This window comes from Eurypyga helias, unplaced genomic scaffold, assembly GCF_000690775.1.
Source record: "Eurypyga helias isolate BGI_N326 unplaced genomic scaffold, ASM69077v1 scaffold14645, whole genome shotgun sequence".
In the NCBI taxonomy this organism is placed as follows: domain Eukaryota; kingdom Metazoa; phylum Chordata; class Aves; order Eurypygiformes; family Eurypygidae; genus Eurypyga; species Eurypyga helias.
Window position 1 is genome coordinate 74,006 of NW_010253529.1, and position 24,216 is coordinate 98,221.

The 24,216-nt window shown below is 43.5% G+C and overlaps 1 protein-coding gene across 1 annotated transcript in view; it reads left to right on the forward strand.

Annotated features, from left to right (window-relative positions):
* Nucleotides 1-3,472: 3,472 nt before the first annotated feature.
* The window catches only part of NDST2 (N-deacetylase/N-sulfotransferase (heparan glucosaminyl) 2), a 43,842-nt gene continuing 23,098 nt past the window's right edge, over nucleotides 3,473-24,216 (forward strand). Inside the window, exon 1 of the mRNA XM_010152700.1 lies at nucleotides 3,473-3,517. The gene's annotated coding sequence lies outside the window, so the exon portion shown is untranslated. The remainder of the gene's footprint in view (nucleotides 3,518-24,216) is intronic.

Consider the following 24,216-nt stretch of genomic DNA (forward strand, 5'->3'; position numbering starts at 1 on the left):
ACTCTGTCCCACATAACTGTATGCCTTTTCTCTCCCCCTTCTCTATGACCGTTTTCCCCTTTTTTCCTGTTAGATTGCTGCAGTCCATCCATCCTTCCTCCCTGTTCTCACTAAAATCACCTCGTCTTTGCTTGGTGTTGTCTTTGTGCAGCTTTGAACTGTCAAGCTACACGACACTCTTGGTGGTGTTACAAACTTTGTTACCCAGGGAGAAATGCAAACCTCAGGTGCCTGTGGTTTTTATTTTCCGTTTTATCCTTTTACAGAAATTAACGAGAAATTTCCACCATTTACTAAGCAGGGCTTTCTGCTCTGGTCGTGTCCCTGTAAATCTTCATCTTTTGACTGTATCAAGCTGCCTTCTGCGATTTCTCATTATCATCATGTACATTCACTGTGCTTCTGATTTGGGCTTTTAAAATGATTGTTGTAATTTTTGAACTGAGGACTGCCATGTTTCTTTGGTGTAATTACTACGGAGACATACAGAGTAGCACAGTTGTCTGTCTAGTGTGACTTGGATTGTTTGCCCAGACTGAGGATAAGATCTTCATGGGAAAATAGTTCTACTTGGTTGTGCTCCCATGTGAATACCGTTCTTCTGACTAAGTGGACCCTGTTGTATTTGATTAGTGTAAATATTACAGTTTTTAGTCTTAGAAAAATGAAGCACCCTTCTCATTTTCCTGAAAGCTGTTTTATCTGGTGATGGTGAAAGGGACCACACACACGCTCTCCTATGTGTCCTGGGCATTCCAGACAGCATCTGTTACACTCAGGTTTGGCCTTTTTTCCGGAGTAAAAAGTAAAGTGAAACTTCCAGCGTGGTTGGTGTTTAAAGAAATAAAACTGTCAGGAATACAAATGTCCTTGCTTATTGAGTTTCTCTGGGGCACACACCCTGACTAACGGGAGTTCCTGCGGGAGGCTGCATGGCCAGAGTACAATCTCCTGTGCTTTCCCACTCTACTGTTATGGCTAGTAAATTTGAAACTAAATACAAACATGGGAAAAGACATGATGATGCACCTAGAGTTAATGATATCTTTCCAAAATCGCTTAATTGTGTGCTAAGCAGAAGTTCATTTCCATTAGTAAACGCCTTGATGCCTGGAGATGAAATGTGGCGATGCCTTCCGTGTTAAGCGTTTGGGAGGTGATGTTTAGCAGCTGTTGATAATGGTAGTAATGTGCGCTTTGTGCTGAGGGCTTACCAGACAGGCAAATCTGCCTGGTTCTCACGGACATCACAGGCAGAGCAGTATGCATGGAGGAGGGAAATGGGAACCTGAGAGGCAAGGTTTTTGCCACCTCACTTGGCTTCCTGTGGAAATGACATTAGTGTCATCCGTCTAGTGTTGCTTTAAACTATGCCTTTAGTTTAAGGTTCTTTGAACTAAATCTTGCAGGGAAATCAGATTTGACTGATTCCAATGATATTCTACTGATGGAAAAAATCTATCTGCTGGGTAGTATCACTCTGTTCTCTGTGTTTCATCACTGGCTACTTATCAAATATTGCATTCAGTTTAAACTCCTTGTTACCCTATTCAACTGGTGTTAAATTCTTCCTCCTCTCTTACGCTATGCTGTTGTGTTTCTTCTTCTGTCGTTTGTGACATGTCTTAGTGGAAAATTGTAGGACTACAAAGAGCAGGAGTCTCTTTACCTCATTGATATAACTCTTTTGTAGCTTCTGCAAGTGTGAGCAGGTGGCATTTTTAAAAGTTGAAGAGAAAATTATTTGTAACTCCTGTTCCCCTTTGAGTGTCTCCCCTAGATTGGTCTTTTGTTTTTTGGAAGTCTGCTGTATTCTGGAAAGTAAAACCAACTAGTCAGTGATACTCCATCTTGGCCCAAGTCAACACTTTGGTGATAGTTTGCATCAAAAGTATGAGATACTTTGCAGTGAAACATCAGGGGACAGCCATTGCCTACGGGAAACGTTATCGAATGCCATTAGTTGGATGTTGGTGTATCTGCTTGTGGGAGTAGTGGAGATGTGGGGGTATTATCCACTGCCACTGTATAAATACTAATTATTAACCTCCTAATTTGATTGTTTTTTCTCAGTGAGTTTCACTGGATTGTCACAGTTACGTGAAAAACATTAGCTGTTTGTTCCTTTTACAGTGACCTCAAACACTCACCCCTTTTGTAGTTTTGCCGTTGCATCTGGCTGTTTTGATGTTTACCATGGTGTGTTTACCAGGCATGCAAGGCTTCTCATTTGGCCTTCTCCAACTATTTAGTGAAGAAACATAAGAATTATGGATCAAAATAAGAGAAAAGTTGTGTACCCAGGAGGGCTGAGGCAGGGTAGGTGCAATCTTTACCTAACCAGGAAAAAGGAAAAGAGAAGATTTTGCTCGCATAAATTTGGAGGAAGCTGAGTATACTTGGTTATATTTAGAGGCCAGCGCAAGTCTGGCTATTACTTGTTTACTAATTGGCGGTAGAGGTATTAAAGATTATTGGAAACTCAGAGGTCAGAGTTTTTGCTGAATCAAGGTCTGTGTGAGCTGGAAAGCTACAGGAGAGGACTTGTGTACCTGAGACATAGCTGACGCGGAAGACCAGCCCTTAGAATCTGTCTGACAGGTTTAGCAAAATTAGCCTTTTAGCCCCAACCCTGTTCTAATCCGTGTCCTCCCCTCGGGGTTTCGGTGCCTCCGCTGAGACGCTCTGGCTGGCAAGCTGCTCTCTGTATGTGTCTCTGTATGTTCACATGCAGAAGTTTCCTGAGCTTCACAAAGTCCTTTCATCTGTGTGATCGCTAGCCAGGTAGAGGGGTGGAGGAAGGGTGTAACTCTCTCCTTCGGTGGTTTGTTTTTGTTTCACAGTATACCTAATGGTCCTGACTCTTTCAAAGGCTTTGGCAGTAAACTACGCAGACTTTGTCACGCCACTGAAGTTTTACTGAACTGATTTAGCTGTGGCCAAGACTGAAGAAGGTAGCGACTTACGGTTTGCTTTGTGGGTTGTTTCAAAGGCAACGATATTAATGAACAGATGTGAAAAATCCTATTAGAACTATGCTGGCGTGTCCAGTTCTCTCAGCTCACACCACATTTGCTTGTTCTGTGAGTTTCTTTTTGCTTTGTGCTTTGCCTCCAAATCCAGGTTCCTAGTTTGTTGGTTGTTTGGGTTTGTTTTTTTTTTCTCCTGCACTCATAATTTCTCATCTCGTCCTACTCTTTCTCACTCTTGCACAATTGAACCTGCCGCAGTGCAACCCTACGTCAGTGTCTAGTTGGTGCCAAGAAGGCTGTTGTCATGGCCTCGTTCTGTCCTCATGCCATGGTTAGCGTAATGTAATCATTACCTTGGTTCTGGAGAGCGAAGGTGCTCTTGCTAAGTAAATGTTTACGAACACTGATGGAGGCAAACATTAAACAGTGCTTCTCTCTCTCCCTTCCTTAAAGTCTTGTTTCTTTTTTATTTATTTTAAAACAGAGCGTTGTTCCTGAGAGAAGCAGCTGATGAGTATTTTTCCTTCACCAGACTGTGATCATAGGTAAGTGTAGAATGCTTTGCATTTTTATGGGCTGACAGCTCCAGATTTGGTATGGGGAAGAGCTTGCTTGCTTAAGTCCTTTTGAGTGGTCTCATGTCAAAATAAGAGGCAAGGAATCAGGTAGGAGGAGGAGGCTAAACTTATATTCTGCAGGGTGAAGTTGCATTCCTCCTTGCCCCCCCCTTAGAATGATTTGCAGAGGAAACAATTCCATGTATCTTGTCGTCTTCACTTGCACATTTGTCGGCATAAAGTGGCAGAGAGAGATAGGACCGGGTGGTTGCTTTTTGCTAAATATTACCTTATTTAAATGGAGTTAGTACTTCCATACCTTGTGGGCAAAATCTGGGGCAGTGTTGTTCAGTATCCATTAAAGGCAAAGGCCTTTGAAACAGAAGGGGAAGGATGTGGGCTAAAAAGCTTTTAAAGTTTCAGATTTTGCATTTCACAGCCTCTGACCCGTGCATAACAGCTGTAAGATCCCTTTGGGAATGACTATATTTACCTTGCTCCCAGCATACTGGAACTGCATTCATGACTGATACCCACAGGAAATATCATAAATGCAATTAAAAATAGAAATACTGGGTTGGTCTAAATTCTGTGATGAAGGAAAGGAGTTCTACTACTTTTTCCCCTCATTTCTGTCTGAATCAATTGTGAAGGAAGGTAATTCTTGTGAAGTTTATTTAGGACATATTTTTGAATGCTGCAGTCTTAGCAAAAAAGCACCAGTCCTGTCAAGGTGTCTGATGCAAAACTTGCAGAGATTCAGGCTCCTGTGACATTTATGGATTTTGGGTGATGCAATAGTTGCAAAGAGGCCAATTCCATCTTAATAGTGGAAGTTCCTACAGTCAGTGCAGTAGAAGAGGGAAGATGTGGTAAGGTCTTGCCTCCGTTGAGAGGTTCCTAGGTTCATTGTTTGGAAAGAACAGAGATGATTTGGCTTTGTGTGTGTGCTGGATAAGCCTGGTTGAAATAGTTTTTAATGCCCAAAGAGTGTTCTCAGTTATACAGGTAACTCAATTTCCTTTATGCAAGCAGACCATTATGTTTTCAGCTCTGAGGAAAAAAAGAGAGCAGAAATAGAATGGCACAGGGCGCTCCGTATGCAAGTAGGCTGGGTTTATAAAAAGGAAATACGGGAGCTAGTACTTAATGCTGAGTTCCAGTGTACAGAAACTCAGGTGGTGAGGAAAGGTGGGCATGCTGAAATGAGGACTTCAGACTCATTGAACCCTACATGTGCTACAGCTCTAAACAACTTCTGTCTGTCAACTGGAAGCTGAACTTTAACCCTAATTATCCTGGGAAGCCATAGACATGTTTGATACTGTTGCCCAAATTAAAGATTTCTTCCAGGGCCGGTCTCCATGCAGCTCCCACTTTCTTTTGGCAGCCCCTTACTTTCTCTTGCTCTCAACCTTAACCTTGAATTTTCTGGAGACAGGTAGGCAAGGGTCCTCAGGCATTGGTCACATAAAAGGATTTTGGAGGGCTGGAAAAGAAGTAGGGCCTATGTAGTTCGTGTGCCCCTGTTTTCATAGCTTATTCTTCCACTGCGAATCAAATAGTAATCTTCTTGCTGTCAATTCTGCAGCTGTGATTTGTAGAGACTAGTAGAAGGAGCAAAAATAACTTGAAACACGTGGTAAAGGTTTTTGTACTTGCAGTGCATTGTTGTGAGGAGTAGAGTGGTCGTAGAAGCTGGGGCTACTTTTGCAAACTCAAGAGTAGAAACAGAATAAATGAAAAAACAATTTGTGATGGAGTTGAATGAGTGTAATGGCCACATTAGCATTCTGTCCAGCTGGAACAGTTGTCTAATTCCAGAGACACTTAGTGCAATACTCACATAAGAAATTGATAAATATTTATAAGCGAGAGAGTGAAAATATTAATGGAATGCTTTATATATTCTACTAATGTCAATGTGTATGTGACATCATGGCTAGAACAGCAGAGGGTGAAGAAGTTTGGTTTCAGATACAGCCACGGTAAATTGCCACTGCACCTTTGATTTCATTGACACAAAATCTAGGAAATGGGGAAAGACAGCACAAATGCAGTAATTATAGTAGGTGGAGAGGAGAGCATGCAGTAGAATATATAGCCATGTAGGAGATGCAGAACCCATTTCACTGTACATTAGAGTTACTAGGAACTGTCAGTTATTGTTACTAATTTTAAAGTGGACTTTGGGCTTTCCTTGTGTTAAGCCATGATTAGCTCATCCTTAGCAATACTTACTTATTGGTTAATAAAGTTTTAGTGTTTCCAGCAATGAGATGCCTGTGCCAATATAATATCCCACAGTTAAATTACAGAAAAAGTAAGAGAACGAGCCACAAAATGCCTTCAGCTTACTGTTGAAGATATCTTTATCTCCTTAAAAACCTCTGTTTTCCTGTGAGGTATTTAAACTCTGTTCAGTTGTAACAGAAGTAGAAGGTCAAATAACTCCTCTTCCATTATATTTTGTCTTTTTCTGGTTCCTAACTCTTTCTCTTGTTTTGTCAGTTGGTTCTAATAAGGACTTGTCTACCTGGTATTTTTTTGCACTCACCAGTTCTTCATCTCCTTGTTGGGGCAGGTTATAGTAACAAGCTCCTCAGAAATTTGTGGAACTGATCTAATCCTATCAGTGAGGTCCTGTCATTGAAACATCTCCAGAAGTATGCTGCTTTACTTAGATGGTGTGCCTTCATGACATCATGCCACGTTTATGTGAGAGAGATGAATTCTAGTGCTTGGACAGGATTTGGTCTTAAACATTTTAATTAGTTTATTGGACTGAAGTTCAAGAGAACTGGCACGTTAATGGTGGATTTTTGCCAGTTACTGTTTATATCATTTTTAAGGACTGGCTGTTGCTGAAGATGAAATTGTTGAGTATTAAAGATGATTACAAAAATGAAATAACTGTCTTTAAATTGAAGGCACTACTAAGTGTAAAGACTGTGTAAGGCTAGCAACCTGCATAGCAACACCTACTAACTGCATTATCCTTTCCTCCATATAAGCTTACTTTATCCCCAAGTGTGCCTTCAGAGATCTTCTGTGAGATAAGAAATGTGAGCACAGCTGAAGAGAGACAAAGAATTAATTACAATGCAGAAAGGCACGACTTAGGGTGCTCTGACAGGGGCACATTCCTCTCTTCTGGATGTATCATCTATTTGTCAATGGAATGGCTTAACTCTGACCCTTCTCACCATTCTCGCCTTGCGTTTTAAATTAAACGGTTGGGGAATGCTGTGTTCAATACATCAAGAGCTTTTTTTCTACGTTAATGTGGAAGAGGAAAAGTAACACATTACCATTAAGTTTTCTCCTGTAAATGCAAGCACATACTCTTCCTTTCTTTCTCCTTCTTCCACAAAATGATTCATGTGCTTATGCCTTACAAAGCTCTATTAGTCTCTCAGATGGTATTTTCTGTACCTGGCATTAAAGCTGTTGATCCATTGCTGGGCTAAGGCCCTCACCAAAATGCCAAGGTCTGTCCTAAGGCCATGCTTAAAGGCTTGGAAATAACTTAGGTTGTGATTATGGACAACTTGGAGGCCTTCCCAGAAAGGATCTGTCCAGTCACCAGTTATGAGATGAATATTGTTGCCATTGATTTTTAAGTCTTTTCCTGCAACCAGTGTGCACCAGCCTCTTGTCAGGGCAGAGCAGGGGCCAGGAGCTGAGGCAAGGGTGACCCCAGTGCAGGCAGTGCCCACCCCAGTGGGGCGCAGGCCCGCAGGGTCCAAGCATGGCAGGCAGAGCTGGGTGCTGGTAACAGGGTCTGACAGTCCCGGGCAAGAAGGGGCAATGAGGCTCCATCCAGGAGTTTAAAAGACAGGGCTGGAGACAAAGCTACTGCATGTGTCCGAAGTTGACCCAGGAGACAGGGCCAGAGGCGGGACTGGATACAAGCTACAGTCTATATATGAGGGGTCTTTCCAGGAGCCAAGCAGTCTACAGCCTGAGTCAGTCCAGGAGAGACAGGGCCAGAGGCAGGGCTGCAGACAGGTACACCTATGGCAAAGTTCAGGTGGAGAGCAAAGGCCCATGCCCAAGTTTAAATGGAGATGCTGGGCTACAGGCAGGGGGAGCGTGTGGAGGTCCCATGTGAGACTGACCTGTGCCCCTAAGGCTGGTGGTGCCCTCCGGGTCCTGACACCTCCAGATCCTTAGTGGGACAGCTGAAGGGTTGCTTGCGGTGTATGCTATCACCTCTCACTAATTTTATTGATACAACTGGCACCTATAACAGAGCCCTTTGTTTCACTGAAGAGGAAGAAGAGGGGTTTCCTTCACATGTTTATTCTGGCCCCAGAAATTCTTGTTGTCCCTTAGATAAGCACTTAATTCCAAACAGGGTGGATGATGACTCCTTTGTCTCCTGGTGTAAGAGACAGAAGCATGTTTTTGGGAGTACAAACCTTTTACTGTTTTTTGTTTTGGGTTTTTTTTCCCCTTAATCCCAAATGTCAATTACATGTAGACCTTCTCAAGGACGGCTTGTTTTCTGTTTCAGTGGCAGGCCACGACAAAAAGGGTAATATGACAGAGCTGTCTTCCATTGGGTTTCAGGTGGGGTAGATTTCACCAGTGACTGCATAAACATTCACGCCGGTTGGAAATTTACCAAAATCTGTGCAAATAAAATAAGTTTATTGGAGTTGAACGGATTGTACCTACACAGTCTGCGGGTCCATCTCTTTTCTCAGCCCTCATCCCTGCCTCAATTCTGGCAGTGTTCATGTGGCTTGTTGTGCCAATAGGCTGTTGCTGGGTTTAATTGTAGTCTTCCTTGTGCTATGAAGTGGATCTCTGTTAACCTCAGATAAGGGGGAAATTCAGGCCAGGAGGGTGTTCCTCTGTTAACAAACAGATATTTGCTGTATTAAATACTTCCTTAAATCTTCTATCCCTTCTGTGGCTGCTAAAGAGAATCAGAAGGTTTCCCTCCTCCCTCAGTGATCCTCAGAAAATCTGCTTTGTGTCCAAGTACCATTTTGAGAAGAGCTGAGGCAGTCTAGATTCTTTGCAGTATTTGGGTGAGGAAGGATGGAGTAACTAAAACCAAAAATCTATGTTTTTTCAGGTACTTTGTGCAGTATTAAAGTACCTCAGTAGGATCTACCTTAGCTAGTATTGTTCCAGTGAAATTTACACACAACCTTGTTGGGTTTTCACTGGCTCCAGTGAGAGTTTCAAGATTTATGGGCCTGGCTACAGAATATCCTGTGTTTTGTCTCTACCTGTAAAATGTGGTAAAGTGAAACAGTGGGCATAGCCCTGGGGGACAGAATCAGTGCACGGAGGAGACTGGTGTGTTTGTGAGACTGAAGAACTGGGAGAGAAGTTCTTGTTTAGCACATTACTGTAAACCACACTGGATTTGCTATGTTTCTGTCTGGAGGTGGAGAGTTGTTCAGGAATAGCACTGTCAAGGCTTTGAGGATTATCAAGTCTCTCTTTGGGTATGAAGTCAGGATTTCAGTATAGGTCTGTTAGTTTATTTGTTTGTACAGTGGGATCTTGCTCCTTTTTTATTTAACTTTTCAAGATTGTGTTATTTACAAACTAAGACTACTTATTTCAAACATGTTTACCTTAATATCTTACACCCCTTTAAGCTACTGATACAAAGCACAGCAAGAGATTTGGGTCTAACCAGCATCCTGGAAATTATGCCATTACATAGTATGACCCTGATGAGGAGGGAATACTGCAAATACTTTTAATAACAGGGGAGGCTGTACATACAATGTGCAGCAGTATAGGCAGTCTCTTAGGTGGTAGCAACACCCAGCATTTTCGGCTCTTAGGAGACAGCCACCACAAAGTGATATTAAGCAGAACTACAGTTTGCGTCATGCCAGGGCAGTTTGGACTGACTGGTTAGGGAAACATCACCGAAATCTCACTGTAACTGCCTGTGAGGACATTGTTGATGTACTTGCCTCTAAGTGATGCTTAACAGCAATTGGGCAAGTTTTTTCTCTACTTGCCATTGGTCTGGTGTTGAATAGTTCTGGGGGATGGGGTGGGGGGAGTCAGAAAGTGTGGGATGTTTGGGTAGGGAGGATGGAGGAGGGGAAATCTAGCCTTTGAGAGAGATACTGAAGTTTTGACTTCAGGCAGTGAGCAAAAGTTAATTGGCTTCATATACATGGAACAGTAGTAATTCTTCTCTCTAACGTTTTCTAAGTGAATAAATTTGAAAAGACTACCAGCCAGCATCCAATAAACCTGACTCTCTGTAAAACACTGGAGACTGGACAAAATGTATTAAGTATATGGTGAAAACTCCTTATGAAAACCTTGGTTATTCTAAAAATCAGTCTTTTGTTGCATGGAGTCAGGATTTTCTGTCGTCTCTGTGATTAGTAGAATATCGAGAGATTTCCAATATCTGCTTTTTGCATATTTCAGCTAGAATGGAAAGGGTTTGTTTACTGGCATAGGTGGGAGCTAAAAATTTAAATGGTTTTAGGTTATGTATAAATGAAAATCTTTGTCAGCATCATCCATCTGCAGTTCACAAAGAGGCTTGCAACTTGCAGTGCTGCATTGTAGCATAACGTGTATGTGAGATTTTTTTAAACAAGAGGCAGAATAGAGAGTTGTTTCCTCTGTTAGATGTGGAAACCACATTTTTCAAAGGTACTCAACATCCATTTGACTTTTGCTGATTGATTAGGACAGCAGCACTAGTTTCATGTGTGTAATCCCTATCCCTCAGCACCTCATCTTTTATTCACCGCTTAGCAATAAATATCTTAATGTCTGTGTGCTTTTCTTTCTGAAATACTTCGGTGTTTTTTTCAGTTTTCATATTAAACAAATGAATAAATAGTTTGCTATATTTCTGTAATGTATCTTCTAGGTTTAAACAACACTGAGCAAATCACTGTGTTGTTATAGGACAGAAAATACGTGATAGTGTGCCTATTCTGAATTAGTTTTATCGTCCATTCAAAAGGAGAAACATCTACTCATGATAAACAATTTAAAACATTTTCGACCTTAGCTTCTGGCGCTTGTTCCTGACAGTAGAAAATGTTTTTGAGACAGACCTTTCTGCAGGTACCTGGTCAATTTAACTGTGGGAAGCAGCTAGGCGTTCTGCAAAAGCAGGTGAAGTTCTAGTAGGTAACCCCAAGAGCCTGATAATTGACTCATTTCTGATTTTGGTTTTTACCTTGTTATTGTCAGGATAAAATTTTAAGGTGGTGCTTTTTTTGCTTTATAACAGATAGCACCTGAATCACTGAGATTCAGGCCTCTTTCAGAGCGCTTTCTAATACCCTGTAATGTTCCATCGCATTAAGTTTTCACTTTCTTATTACAGAAGTGTTGGCTGTGCGCTGTCAGCTCCTGTTAAAATAACTCCTCTAGAGATGTGTGCTAGTGTGTCATCCTGTCTGAAAACCCTTTTCTCCCAAAACCTGACTGGGAAGGGATACAACTTTGAGCTTACATAGGGCTTTATCTCTTCAAAGAGAAGCAGAGTATGCTGCTGTGGTCAGAAGCACCCCCTTTCCTGCCTGCCTCTGCTCCTCTAGAACACTGTTTTCTATTATGTTTTAAAGTAGAGAGCCCCTCTTGTGCCAGTCTATTGGGGGTATAAAGAGTGTTTACCTCCCCCCACCACCACTGTGACTGAGCACACTTAGCTAGAGGTAGAATATAATCTCAATTTATGTGTTTGTTCTTTTAACATGTTAGTTTTTTTATTAGTGATGAACAAGAAGGTCTTTTTTTTGTGTCCTGCAGATTTATTTCAGTCTTCAGATGCCAGTAATAGTGTCTGACTGTACTTAGCTGGCGTGCTGTTAGGTTGGTTTGCTTCCATTCCACCCACCCCCAATAATGAGACCAGTTCACTGAGTGAAACTGTGAGCTACATTAGGGTAAGAGAAGCAATTTACTGCTGCTGAATACATTTGCTGAGTGTAGTTTCCCTCATCTTGTCAGCTTGTCAGTCTGGAGGCATCCATAAACCTGTGACAGCTTCAGAAGACAACTCCGGCAGCAAGCTGATAGGGTGCCAGGCACTGCTGCCTGTAGGCTCCCTTCCTTCCCCTCTCCCCCCTCCCTTGCCTGCTTGCTTGCCCTCCCTCTTCCTGCCTCCCTCCATCTCCCTCTCTCCCTCCTCTTCCCCTGCCTCCCCGCCTCCCTCTACCTTACTGATGTGGGTTTCAGTGCTACTGTTCTCCATGCTGTACGTTTTTCGTTTCATCCTTGCTCCTCTTGCCACTGGAACAAAAGGAAAACTGGCTGCTCCTGGTGCAGCACCTGCCCTTGCAGCCTGGGGAGCGATGGGGAGGAAAGCGGGGCACTCTGCATCCTGGTCTGCCTGCGCCAGCAGTGAGCTTGTTCAGCCACTTCGCTAGAAGTGCCTTTGAACTGCTGCCAGATCCCATTGTCTGCCGTCCAAATGGAGCTCAACGCCCTGCCGTGATTACATGCAGTCTGTAAGAGGAGGAAGGAGTGGAGCTGTATCCCCACCCCAGAGGAGCATCTCAAATCTGCCGTGTGCCATGATAATCTGAGTCCTGGACCATGCTTGTCTGCCTTCCTCTGCACACCGTCTTCCTTACTTTCCTCTCACTCTTCCTGGGATATCAGGGAGTGATATGGAAGCTTTTCGGAGAGGAGCTACAAGGCAAGATAGTTTCAGGGGAGAAGAGTGCTCTGCTTTTGGACTGTTTATGTGGGACTGTGCTTTGCCCACCACCCACCTGTAGCTGCAGTGTGATATACCAGGTAGTGGTTAATGGTGCTTATGCTCAGCAGTGGTATGCTCTTTTTCAGCATGAATTTAGTTATATTTTTCCATTTGTTTGCACTTAAAATTCCATCATCCTTAGGTTCACAAAATGATTGTAGAGATTTTGGCAATGCTGAGTGAAGGGAAAGGCAGCCACTGCTACTAATAATGGTTCAGCCACCTACCAACTGTGCAGCCCAGCTGCCCTTCTCCAGAAAGGCCATCTCACTTTACATGTGATTTTTGTGAAGAGCAGCCCTTGGGCTTTCTTGCTTTCCCTTTGGCTCCCTGTCTTTCCTTGGATTGCTGACTGTTAGACCCCTTTTAAGACAGTAGCTTCACTTGAGGATTTCTCTTCCAAAGGTAGGAATTTGAATCCTTGTGCTTATGTTTGCTATTACTTATCTAATTGTTACCTTGGTTGTTAAAAGAAAACATTGTTTTCTTTCATCCCTTGTTATGTGACTGCATGTTAACCAGTCATCACCTGCAAGGGCAATGCTTTGAGAGGAGGATGGAGGAGCTGCTCTTCAGTGACTGTATTAGGCAGTGCACTACCTGGAGTTTGCAGAGCTTGTATCTCACACTGATATGCCGGCTACATTCCTTGCTCATTAAGCTCTTTGTTAGTTCCTTCTCCTCCTCCCTCTGCTCTCCCTTTCCCTCCCTGATAGGATGTCTCTCTGCATCTAGCCTTGCTGCTGGGTTGAATTCAGGTTCTGAAATGTGCAGGAGGAGGATGAAATGTGCCCGGTGAGGAGCTGGTGGCTCATGAATGCACTCGAATAGTACAAGGAAGCTGGTGATATAGCTGCACGCCTTCCCCTAGGCTACTGCTCGCACTGCACTATAAATAGATACTCCTTTGACCCTTCGTGTAGTCACTTTATGTCTTGGGTACCTGACTGGAAGATGAACAGGTATCAGAGATATTGATAGCTGGTGCAGTCATTGTAAAGATCAGAGCCATTACAGAGAGAACACTTTAAAAATCAGATGATGTCTTGTATGTTCCCTCAAGACTAATGCAACCACATTTTGTAGTGGTCTGCCACACAGCAATCTAAACTCCCATTTGCACCTCAAGAGCAAAGCTAGTTGTTCTAAGTTAATATTTAGCAACTTGAAAGCTTATAAATGGAAATTTTTATAGATACTCTTTTTCCTTTCACCACAAACTAGTAAAAGATGACCCTTTGGTTAACAGTGTGTTTGATTTCCATTTTTTAGTTCCTTGGGAAATAAGATTCACTTGAAACACTGAGGATTTTCTGATCATTAAGAAATTCCTTGATCTTTGAGCTGAGATGTAGCTGCCATTCTCCCGGTCGAAGCACATTAAGCAGAATTTGGGCCTTTGCAAATGTTCTTTAATTAACCAGTCAAGTTCATGGTGATAGTACAGATGCTTCTGCAATGTGACCAGACACTACAGATGTAGGAAGCAAGAGCTTGTCCTGGAGCACAGACCAGGAACTTCTCACAGGGCCTCTTCTCTTAAGGGTCTTTGGTTTTAACTCATACAGTAGTGAATGTAGTCAGAAGGTTAGGCTGATTGGTAAGTAACTCTGTAGACGTAGCTCCTGCTGTCTGAAACATTCCCTCTGCAATGTGGCCGAATGAAAGAGGAGACACAGTTTTCAATTCCCTTCTTTGCCCTTCACTCCCCAGCTTCAGCTCGTAACGGATATGGAAGGGTGGTGGTCTCTGCCTGAGTGATGTCATATGTTTCAGGTTAGCTAAAACTGGAGTGAAATTTTTCCCATAATGTATTGGATCTGTCCTTACTATAGACCATTCAATTCAAGAATCCCAAAGAGATAATGAAAAGGTACATGTTGACAGGAGTGTTTAACCAACACTGCTGAAATACTTTTCAAAGATTGACCTGCTGCTGACTCCAGGAATCTTGGGTCTTACCTCACTCCTGGAATTGTCAGACAACCTCCTGTGTGGCTTTTCTGCTTTGATGACTTGAAATAAATTACTAAAAAAAGATAGAAAGGATTATTCAATTAAAATATTCTCCATTGCTTTAAACCATCCAGAAATGATACATCAATTCTGTTCACCTTAGATGAAATATAACAAAAACTCATTAATCCCACTGCTGTCCTTCATCATGAAACCACCATTTTATGTGCTCAGTAAAATGTTCTAGCATGTCAGAGGCATTTTGTGAGTGGATGCAGCCATTTGCCTGAAACTGTGACTGAGGTCCGTTTGCACAAGCTCCCGTTGAGCTTGGTACCACTTCAGCACGTATAGATGTGTCTCCGTTGTCCAACCTCGCTCCGCACACCCAGACCCTGCTCAAGTTTTCTTCTAACAGGCTGAAGTGCCGCCTGTAGCACGGAGCTGGACTGGAGCAGGTACTTGAGTAGTTATCACTCTGTGGTGCCTGTTTCTGGTGCTTTGTGATGGAGTCACCTAGTGCAGTAAAAGCACTCGGCGTGTTTGAAAGCTGGAAACCTCGTTTTAGTCTCCGCAGCACTCCAAAGAAGCTGATGGATTCAATAAGCTTGTTTCAAGAGAGGCAATGGGGAGTGCTCATTTACAAAAAATGTTGCTGGGTGGCTGGAAAATAGGAGGGGGAAGAGGTTGAGAAGGGAAGTCTGCAAACTAAGCCTGCTTACACACATTAGGATGAGCCCAGGCATGAAGCAAAAGGAAAACTCTGAGCTCTTCATTATCTAATACTCCCTCAGGGCAATAACAAACTCACTATAGAGCCAGCAAGCCAGGCACAGGGGCTGGTGGAGAGAGAGCACTCATTGTTCTCAGAGTATGGCTGGTGCTGGAATCTTTCACTGCAAATTCGAAGCCATCTTTAATGCAAAATATTCCTCAAAGGGTTTTGTTTTTGTTACTTACCATTGCAAAACCTGTTTTTAATCCAGTGTGGTGCCTTCTGCTGAGCAAAAGGTTGTAAAGTTAGGTACCATACAAATAAAACCATCATCTTGCTTTTTCATATGAGCTGAGGTTATGCAGGGACCCTCCTTTCTGGAACTGAAAAGAGACCAAGTGGAGTTCAGCTCTCTGCATTAGTGTGCTGTAGCTTTTCAGCCTTTCTGTGGTGCTTAGCGGCCACTCCATATTGCGTGCTTCATTTCAGAGTAAGTAATCATTCGTATACTGAAAATTCAAGTGCAGAATGTATTTGTGTAAAAGCCACATGTTTTTCCTGAGACAGGGGAATGGGGAATTTGGGAGACCACGTAATGCAGACCTCGTCTCCCAGTGATATATGTACAGTTGTTCCGGTTTGTATTTCTTTAAGGAGTGGGGGTTGGAAATTAAGGTGTCTCCTCTGAGATGAGAGGGTAGTTAGGGGTAGAATTCATGGCTGCGTACATTAAATCGGTTGATTGACATTAGTCTCTGTAGGATTGTAAGGGAAAGTGGACCCCTCTAAAAAAAAAAAGGAGGACGCAAATATCTCCTCTTATTTGTATTCCTAGTGTTTGCAGAGCCCAAGGTGATTCTTCATATAAGCAATTTGACCTGAAATACATTCACTCTCTTCCTGCTTCCCAATAAATTAAATGCCATTGCCAGTAGTTTAACCTCTGAGGTGGCCCTTGCTGAATGAGCATGGTTGCCCTGTTTGACGCAAATAGCAGCAGTGAAGAGAAAGAAATGTATGAGAGCCTGGAAAACGCAGTGGAGGGGAAGAGAACTTCCCTTCCATGGAGCAACCCCTGTGCTGTCGGCAAACCAAGCCGAACTACGATCCTGCTGCTAATTGAGAAGTGCTAGAGGATTTTTCACCTTCTGTCCATCTCAAGTTTCATTCTCTAGAGCTTTTGCAGTAGAGCAGCGAGCGGTGGCGATCCCACCCTTACCGCTGTTTTCGGAGTTTGCATTTTACCCAGGTAACATCAGGGTACCAGTTCATTCTGATACGTTCACAAGGTGATGTTGAGGCATCGGTGCTCAGCATCTCTGTGTAACATGATTCTCATTTTACAGATCGGGTTTGGGAAATGTGTGACTGCATCAAGTTAGAAGTGGAATAAAGGTCTGAACTCAGTCTTACTCTCAAATTCCCTAGCTTTTAGGATGATGTGTAGCTCCCTCCCGGGGGGTACGTGTGAAGGGCTCTCACTGTCTCAAAGATGGCCTTTGAACATATTGCTGATGCTTGTGGACCAGTGCACAAAGGGGAAGCTGAAGATTTTAATACCACAACCTCTCTCATCTCCCACGATAATGCTGCTCCTCCTTCTGCCCGTTCTGTAACTGCGAGGAGAGAAGGAAGCCAACTAGGGTAATGACATTTCCCTGGCAGTTCCCAGTGTTGGTCTTCTGAAGATGGGGCCCCTGCTTGTGGCTCAGCTGTGGAGTCTTCCTCTCTGAACGCTCCGGAAAATCACTGTCTGGATGAGAGGACAAAATTGGGTCCTCAGTTTCTGTGTGCAGGAATGAGTTAGAAAACAGTCACTCTGAACTCTGTAGGAGCTGAATGAGGGTAGCATATGGCTTAATAACCCCTACACATGCCCCTTGGCACTGCTTGGGTAGAGCCATCTGTTGGCCCCGCTGCCAAGGGGCTGCCCAGCAGCGGGACAGAGCGGAGGGACACCGGAGGTTGAAAATGAGAGCTGAGCCGGTGGGTTTTCCTGGAGCTGGAATGTCCAGTGCATTTGTCAAACTGGCAGCCCTGTGCGGCCAGGGAGGGGAAGGACATGCAGGTCTGCTCTCCTGGCTGGGGTGGGCAGATAGTGGTGAACTTGCACGTTTGCCTGTGCCCCCCTCAGCTGCGAGGGCAGTCGGGCAGCAAAGCCAATGCCTGGCAAGCGCGGAGGAGGCTGGGCAGCATCCAGCGGCAGGCAGCTGCCTTGCCATGCCGCCTGGTCGGGTCAGATAAATTGGTCAGGAAAATACAGGCAGGCAAAGGGGAGTACAGGCAAAAATAAGTATGAAAGCAGTGGGGCAGGATTCAGCAGGTGCTTTGAATGCGCTTTCCGTTAACACTTGCAGTCACCGATGTTCTGCAAGCCACTTAGCGCTTCATGGGAGAGTGAGGACAAAGTCAAAAGCGTTTCAAATTATTGCAGAAACACTAACCCAGATTCATAATAAACACTGAATTTTACAGTTCAGGCAGAGGCTTCGTTTCTTTGTTGTGTAAGAAAACAGAGCGCGTCTTCCAAAAAGCTGTAATCTTTATATTCCAGCTACCAAATTAATTACGTGAGTTAAGTAGACCAAATAATTAGAGTTAAAATTAATTTGTGTATTTAACTTTAAAATTAATGTCCAAAATTTTAAAAGGTGTTTATCACAGTGTATTTTTTAGTGGCATAATTACAGCTCTTCAAAGTTGCTGTCTAGCTAAAAAGTATTTAATTCTTGTGTTTTGGCTACAGTGAAAAAGATAAGAAAGCTCAGTTTGGATATCCAGACTGCCTTTGCTCTCCCCTTCGCAGCAATGTTGAATAGAAAAAGAAGAAAAAAATCTTGTCTGGAAGTACAGTGTTAATCTAATCTGGGGCTACTAAAAAGCATTAATTATTTAGTTATAGTGGTGCTGCAAAGTCGAGTTTGAATTACTGGAATGCGCTAAACGCGGTTTTGTCTTTCCCGTCACATCTGTGCACAAGATTTTAGTGTTAAGTGATCTGAAAACTATGAAGTATCTGTTACCTCACTGAGATCAGTTAGCACATTTGTACTTGAGATTTCCACATTAATGATGAAATCTCATCATTTATGATGTTTTATTGTGGGTACTCTTTAATGTAGGTAATCTACACTGCAGCTCGCTCATACCGCTTTGTCTCTGTTTGGGAAACGGCTTGCGACGGAAAGGGGAGAAGCGCTTTGGGAAGGTACTTGAGGCAGCTTTCCTGCCCAGTGCAGTCCTTGCCGCCTTTTGCTCCCAAACACTTCTCTCTGGAGAAAGGGATGGGATGAGTGCAGTTAAACAGCACTGCAAGCATGTTAGATTTTCACAACCAAAGCAGCTGTGGCATTAGTCAGGATATGGATGAAATAATGCTGTGGTGTGTCCGGAATATTGTGAGACATGGTGAATTTTAGGCTTGCAGACTGTATGGATGAGCCCTCCTCCATCAGCACTGGATACATGAGCTGTAAGCAGGCTAGTGTATTTCTGCTGGAACTCATCTGTCAAGATGAGCTGTTAAGCCTTTTTAGACCCTGCTTCTTTTGGTTATTAATGACCCCGGTTTTTAGAAGTAGGCAAGCTACACCTAATGTCTCGAGCATATTCTGTCGTTAGGCGCTGTGTTTCTGCCTCCTGAAGCAATGCGGGCTGTCATTTTCTCCTGCTCCCCTCTGACTCCCTGTGCACTCCTTCCCTCCTCTCTTCCTCCTACTCTCAGCTTTGCATTTTGTTTCATGCTGCCTCCTATTCCTGGAACAGTCTCCCAGCCTCTGCTGCCAAATCTTCCCTCCCGCTCTCTGCTCTTGCGAACCTGTTTCTTCCAGCAATCATTCCCAAGTTGTTTACTTGATTAATTGTTTCTCTGTGCTTTCTGACCTATATCTGTTGTTCTGGATCGTGTTTCTTAATGTGCGGTAGTATGCACTGCAGGATGAAGGAGTGTGTTTGCCACTATTTTGTCGAGCATGGTTTGCATTAGCTCTTTATACAGTGAATAGTAATAAATCCCCCTTCCCATTTTGGGTGCGGAATTGTTCACTTAGTTCATGGCTTTCTGTACGCTGCTAAAGAGCAGCCACGTTTTATCGTACAGTAATTGCTAGGCTGTGGAAAACCGGTGTCTGTGTTATGGCAAGTGCCATCAGCTAGCCGGTCTGTATAGGCACAGTTCGGCTGTGCTGATCGTCTTGCATGAAATGGTAGCGGAAAACACAGGGCTCCGGGCAAATCTGGTGGTGCTCGGGAATATTACTGTCATTGCACAGCTTCACTGCGGTGGTAATTGTGGTGCCATGGCTGTTATTTTCCTAGCATGGACAAGCGTGCAGAGGCATGCAGGGAGATGTGTCTGCTTACTGTTCATAAAGCATTTTTGTGTCCCTCTTTGTGGGAACAAGTCTTACCACAAAAATATTGCAGAAAAGCAGAAGACCCACCATGTTAGTAAAACTAAGTGTTGGTCAGTGGTTTTGTTGTTGTATGTAAGTGGTGGGTTGAGTCATCAGATGTTTTGCGGTGTGTTTTATAGGCTGAATACCTTCTACCAGGCTAGACTGAGAGAGTGGATTCTCTGTCCTGAACACTTCACCACACAGGCTGGTGCACGTTTCCACCTGGAGAGAATTTCCACTTTTCTGGCAATCTAATCATCAATTTAAAAAAAAAAAAAAGAAAAAATGTTCTTGGGATTTTCTGTTTGCTTTTCAATTCAGTTATTTGAAACAAGTTGAAAATTTATTAGGAAAGAAAAAGAATCCCTAAAAACATTCATGTTGCTTTAGACTAATAGACAGTGTTCTGAATATTTCTATTAAGTCTGACTTCTGACAATATCTGACCGTGTATCTTCCTGCTTCATGTGAAACAGAAATAGTTTCATAATTGTTTAATCGTATAGATACTTACACAAGCTTGCAGAACGGCACTAACCGAAAGACTAACCCCATTAATTTTGACATGAAGGATTTTCCATTATCATAAACTAACTGTGGACTTCAAAATTAAATTTCTTCATGGGAAAACCAATTTCTTCAAAATATACATAGTTTCCATGTTAATAACGAAAAATGAATCAGATTTTCAGTAGTTGAACGCATTTTATTGGGAATTTTACTACCTGTAAACTTCAGCAAACCGTCTCCAAGATAGCTGATTTAGTCTCCAAAACGCGTAACTGGGCATCTTGCAGTTGTCAGTACCCAGATTATTTTGTCTTGGGCTGCAGTCCCTAATGGAGATGTACATTTTGCTCAAAATTCTTGAGCTTTTCTGACAGAACTTCTGGTTTATCTGTTTTCAGTTTTTGTCTGTTTGTTCAGTTTTATGATAAAACTTCAGTTTTATCAGAGGGTAGATTTGGTTGAAAATGTGGCGGTTTTGTTGCCAAGTTTGCCTGTACTGATAATTAGGCTGTTAACGAGGTCCTGCACTTATTCTGCGTGAAGGAGTATTTTAGAGATGCGGCTTCATAGTAGAAAAAGAATTCTACTTTTTTAATCAGTTAACTAATAAAAAATGTAAGAATGTACGACTCAGTTTAGCAATTAAGGCTATAAATTGGGGGGTAGGTGAAAAACTAGTGATGTGTAATTACAGTACAGTTTAAAATTAATGAATGTATTTGAGACGTATCTTTTGAAATAAGTTTTATTTCTCCATGTTGTCTAAAAACAAGTTTCTACAAAGGGGAACAAAAAGTACAGTGTTGAAATTCTTGTTCAAAAATGTAGTGAACATGGCATAGTGTAAACTGTGGTGTGGAAACAAGTGTGTATTGCCTGTGTTGCTCTGATTTTGTAACAATTACAAACACAGATGGTTTGAAAGAAAATTAAATAATTCCACCCACATTAAGACAGAGAAGTCTAACAATAGCCACAACTCTTTATCACCCTATTTCTGTAGCAGACTCCCTCCTGCTGTCACTTACACATCCTTCGTGCATTGAAAACCAGCTACTGCGTGAAGCTGCTACAGAACCCATCACGGCCATAAGGACCCCAGTAGGCTGGAGTTGCCCTCACCCACCATGCATGGGGCTTCCATCCACCCTCCTCCTCCTCTGGCACAGACAGCATCCTCAGCAAGAACACCAAACAAGTAGAGGCGGTCGGTGACAGACGCCAGATTCAGCCTACAGTTTAGTGGTCACCAGATAAGTCCATAGTCATCAGGCAGGTCCAGAGCCAGGTCAGCAAGGCAGAGCACACATGGAATGCAGTTCAGGTCACGGCCTGAGCTCAGGTACAGCTACCAGCTCAGTAGGTGGAGGCTGGTCAGAGCATTCAGAGGCTGTTGGCATATACAGGGCCCTGACAGTCTTTCTTACAGAGCCCTTCCTTGAGAATTAGTTCTGCCATAACCCTTGTGAAAAAACAGATGATGGTTTTCATTGCACAGGTGGCCATGCAGGCTTAGAAAGCACTTTGCATTTGTCTTGTCTTGCAAAACCCAAGCCTCCAAACCAGTGTCTCAGCCAACCTGTGTAATCTCCATTGACCTCAAGTCATCCCTTTTCCACTCTTTTTCCCTTTGCTTGTTTAACTCATCTTGCCTTTGCTAGGCCAGATTTATAGTTTACTTAAATCACTTTTACCCCCTTCTTCTGAAGTGAGTTTGCACTGTGCTAAAAGCTGTCTTGCAACAGCCAAGCCAGGAGAAATGTGAGTATTGGGTTTTCTGAGTCCAGGACACGTACTTATTTCAGTCACACCAAGGCACTAGAGAACTGGATATTAGAAACTACAAAGGCTATAGGAGATATGCCATTAGCTTTACACCGAGTACGGGGCTTGTGAATAGACCACCTCAGCTGAAGGCAGGCAGGAGGGAGCTGCTGTACGCAGCCAGGGAACACATGCTGTTGCAAGCCCAGCAAATCCTGACCCTGTGAATCTTGATGCACATACACAAGAATAGATAACGCAAGAGCCTTTCCTGAGGTTTTATGCTTTGGTAGAGCATACTTAGAGTTCTCTTCTGGTGTCAGTTTGGACAAACTTTCAGTGTAACAATACTAAACCTGTTCGCTACTGTCATATGTTCCTAGATAAAATAGATAAGAAGATTAGTTCCTATGTTTTACCTGACAGGAGGAAGCAATTGTATATAGAAGAATAGCCTCTTGCTAATTGAGGTGAAATTTTTAAAGTGTAGCTCAAAGGAGGAATGGTTAAGCTGCTTTCATAGCAATTACAGATAAACTTTCATAATGCACATTTCTATATTAAGGCACTTCAGCTCTGACTGACACCGAGTTGTCTTGGTTTTGCCACAGTTTGACTGTATTTCCCCACTTGATTAAGTTACTTAAGAGAAGACAGAGAAGACGTTTTGCTTTCTGCAGCAGGATTGTTTATCTGAATTGTGATAAGCAGGGTGCGTGAGGGAATGGAAATGAGATCCTTGTCCATATCTAATGTGGAAGGAACTGCATTTATTTCCTGTTCTCACAGTTGAGTTGAAGATGATGTGCCGTGATAGAGTATGTGTTGATTACTGGTGTAAGGAGGAGGCCGAAGATGGTGTGTTCCCACCACTTAGGGTGACTGAGATACTCACTTCCCACCTGGGTGGGATTGGAGAACAACTTGGAGTGCCCCTGGGTGGTGGGCTCTGACCTGTGCTAACTGTAGTTCTCCATCCCACAGCTCCAAGCGCAGCTGCAGAAAGGAGCCGGTGCCTCGTGTTACCACCTGGTTTGGGAGGAGGGTTAGGGTCAGGGCGTGCATAGACCTATGTGTCAGGAAAGGCACGAAATACAAGGAAGGGGAAGTCCAGAAAGAAACCGTGCACTTCTTGTGATGGCCTGGTACCTGGCTGTTAGAGCTTCAGTAGCAAATGAAATAAAGACGTGGGGATGCCCCTTTGGTTATCTCTGAGGAAGATGCCTCCTTTCTCTCATATAAGCAGTTGCATTATGGAGACCTGTGCAGTTACATCCTGTCCGACAGTGGAGAGCTCTGACTTGAGTGAGCACTTCACTGCCACAATACTTGTAATCTTTCGTTCCAGAAAAGGTGTGCAGCTGCCAAGCTACTTACTATTTTTATTAAGTAGGTAGCATTAGCAACCAATGAAGGCGGAAAGTTTGTTTGTTTGTTTTCTAAACGATTATTCAGGTTCCTGATTTGCACATCTGATCTTTAGGCAGGCTGATAAACAAGACAACAACTATTTACCTTCCCAAATCTGTCCTGTGCCGAGACAGTGAAATATGCAGGGGCTTGTGGTGCTGACATTCAACTTGAGGGAATACCTCAGTGTAAAAGTTTGAAATTCCCTTGCTTTTGAAAATTAGTCAGGTCAGTTGTAATGACCCTAAGCAGTGAGCGTAATATGATGGGGAGAAGGCAGGGATCTGAAAGCCAGATTTCCTGGAAGCTCTTCTGAGGAGGACCTTTCTGTTTTCAGAGTAAAGGGCTGGTTTACACTGCTAGCAGTTTGTGCTGCGCTGTGCCTCTGTCACTGGCATGGGAAGGACTAAACCCATTGTTTCTTTTTTTTTATACTGCAAAGGAGTAGAGGAACAAAGATCTGCTGCGAAGTAGGTTGTCAGTGGAAGGGATGTGTCAGGTATTCCAGCAGCAAGAACCTTCCGTGGATCATGGGACTGCTGTGCATCCCCCTGTGAAGCTGGCCTGGCAGCATGAGCTGACTTCTCCAAGATCTGTGCCTTTGTGGTGCCTTCAGACCGCATTGCGCTGGCACGAGGGTAAATGCAAGCCTGCGGGTGGGTTTCCGCCAGGCTGGGCCGAGAGGAGTTCATGCAGGTCTCTTGAGCATGGACTGCAGTTTGTTGCTCTTGCAGAAGGTGTGAAGTTACATACCTGTCTGGGGATGATAATAAAAATAACTATTACTTCATCGCACAGGTCTTCTGTTACGCGAGGCTGCCACGTTCCAGGCCTGCTGGCCAGCTGGCAGCTTACCAGAGGTCTGTGCCGACAGAGGCCGATCCGGGTGCGGGGACTTGCCTGAAGCAGAGCACAGCGCTGGCTGGAGGCTGCAGGCCTGTCTGTCAGAGCAGCGTGGGCACCATTACTGCTTCTTGCCTCTTTGATCTGAGTTTTGCATCCCTTGGGCAGCCTCTCACGGCAGGGTTTGAGTGGCAGTGGGTGCTAGCTGAAACACGCCCAGAAACGAGCTTGGTTGGCAGTTACGTGACAATGTGGCTGTGATTTCCACAGTCCTTTTTTTTCATCCAATTTGTGGAATACAAGCAGTCTCCATTCTCCCAAGGCTGTAAGAGTTCTTTTGCCGTGTGGCTCGCTGTCCTCGCTGAGTTAC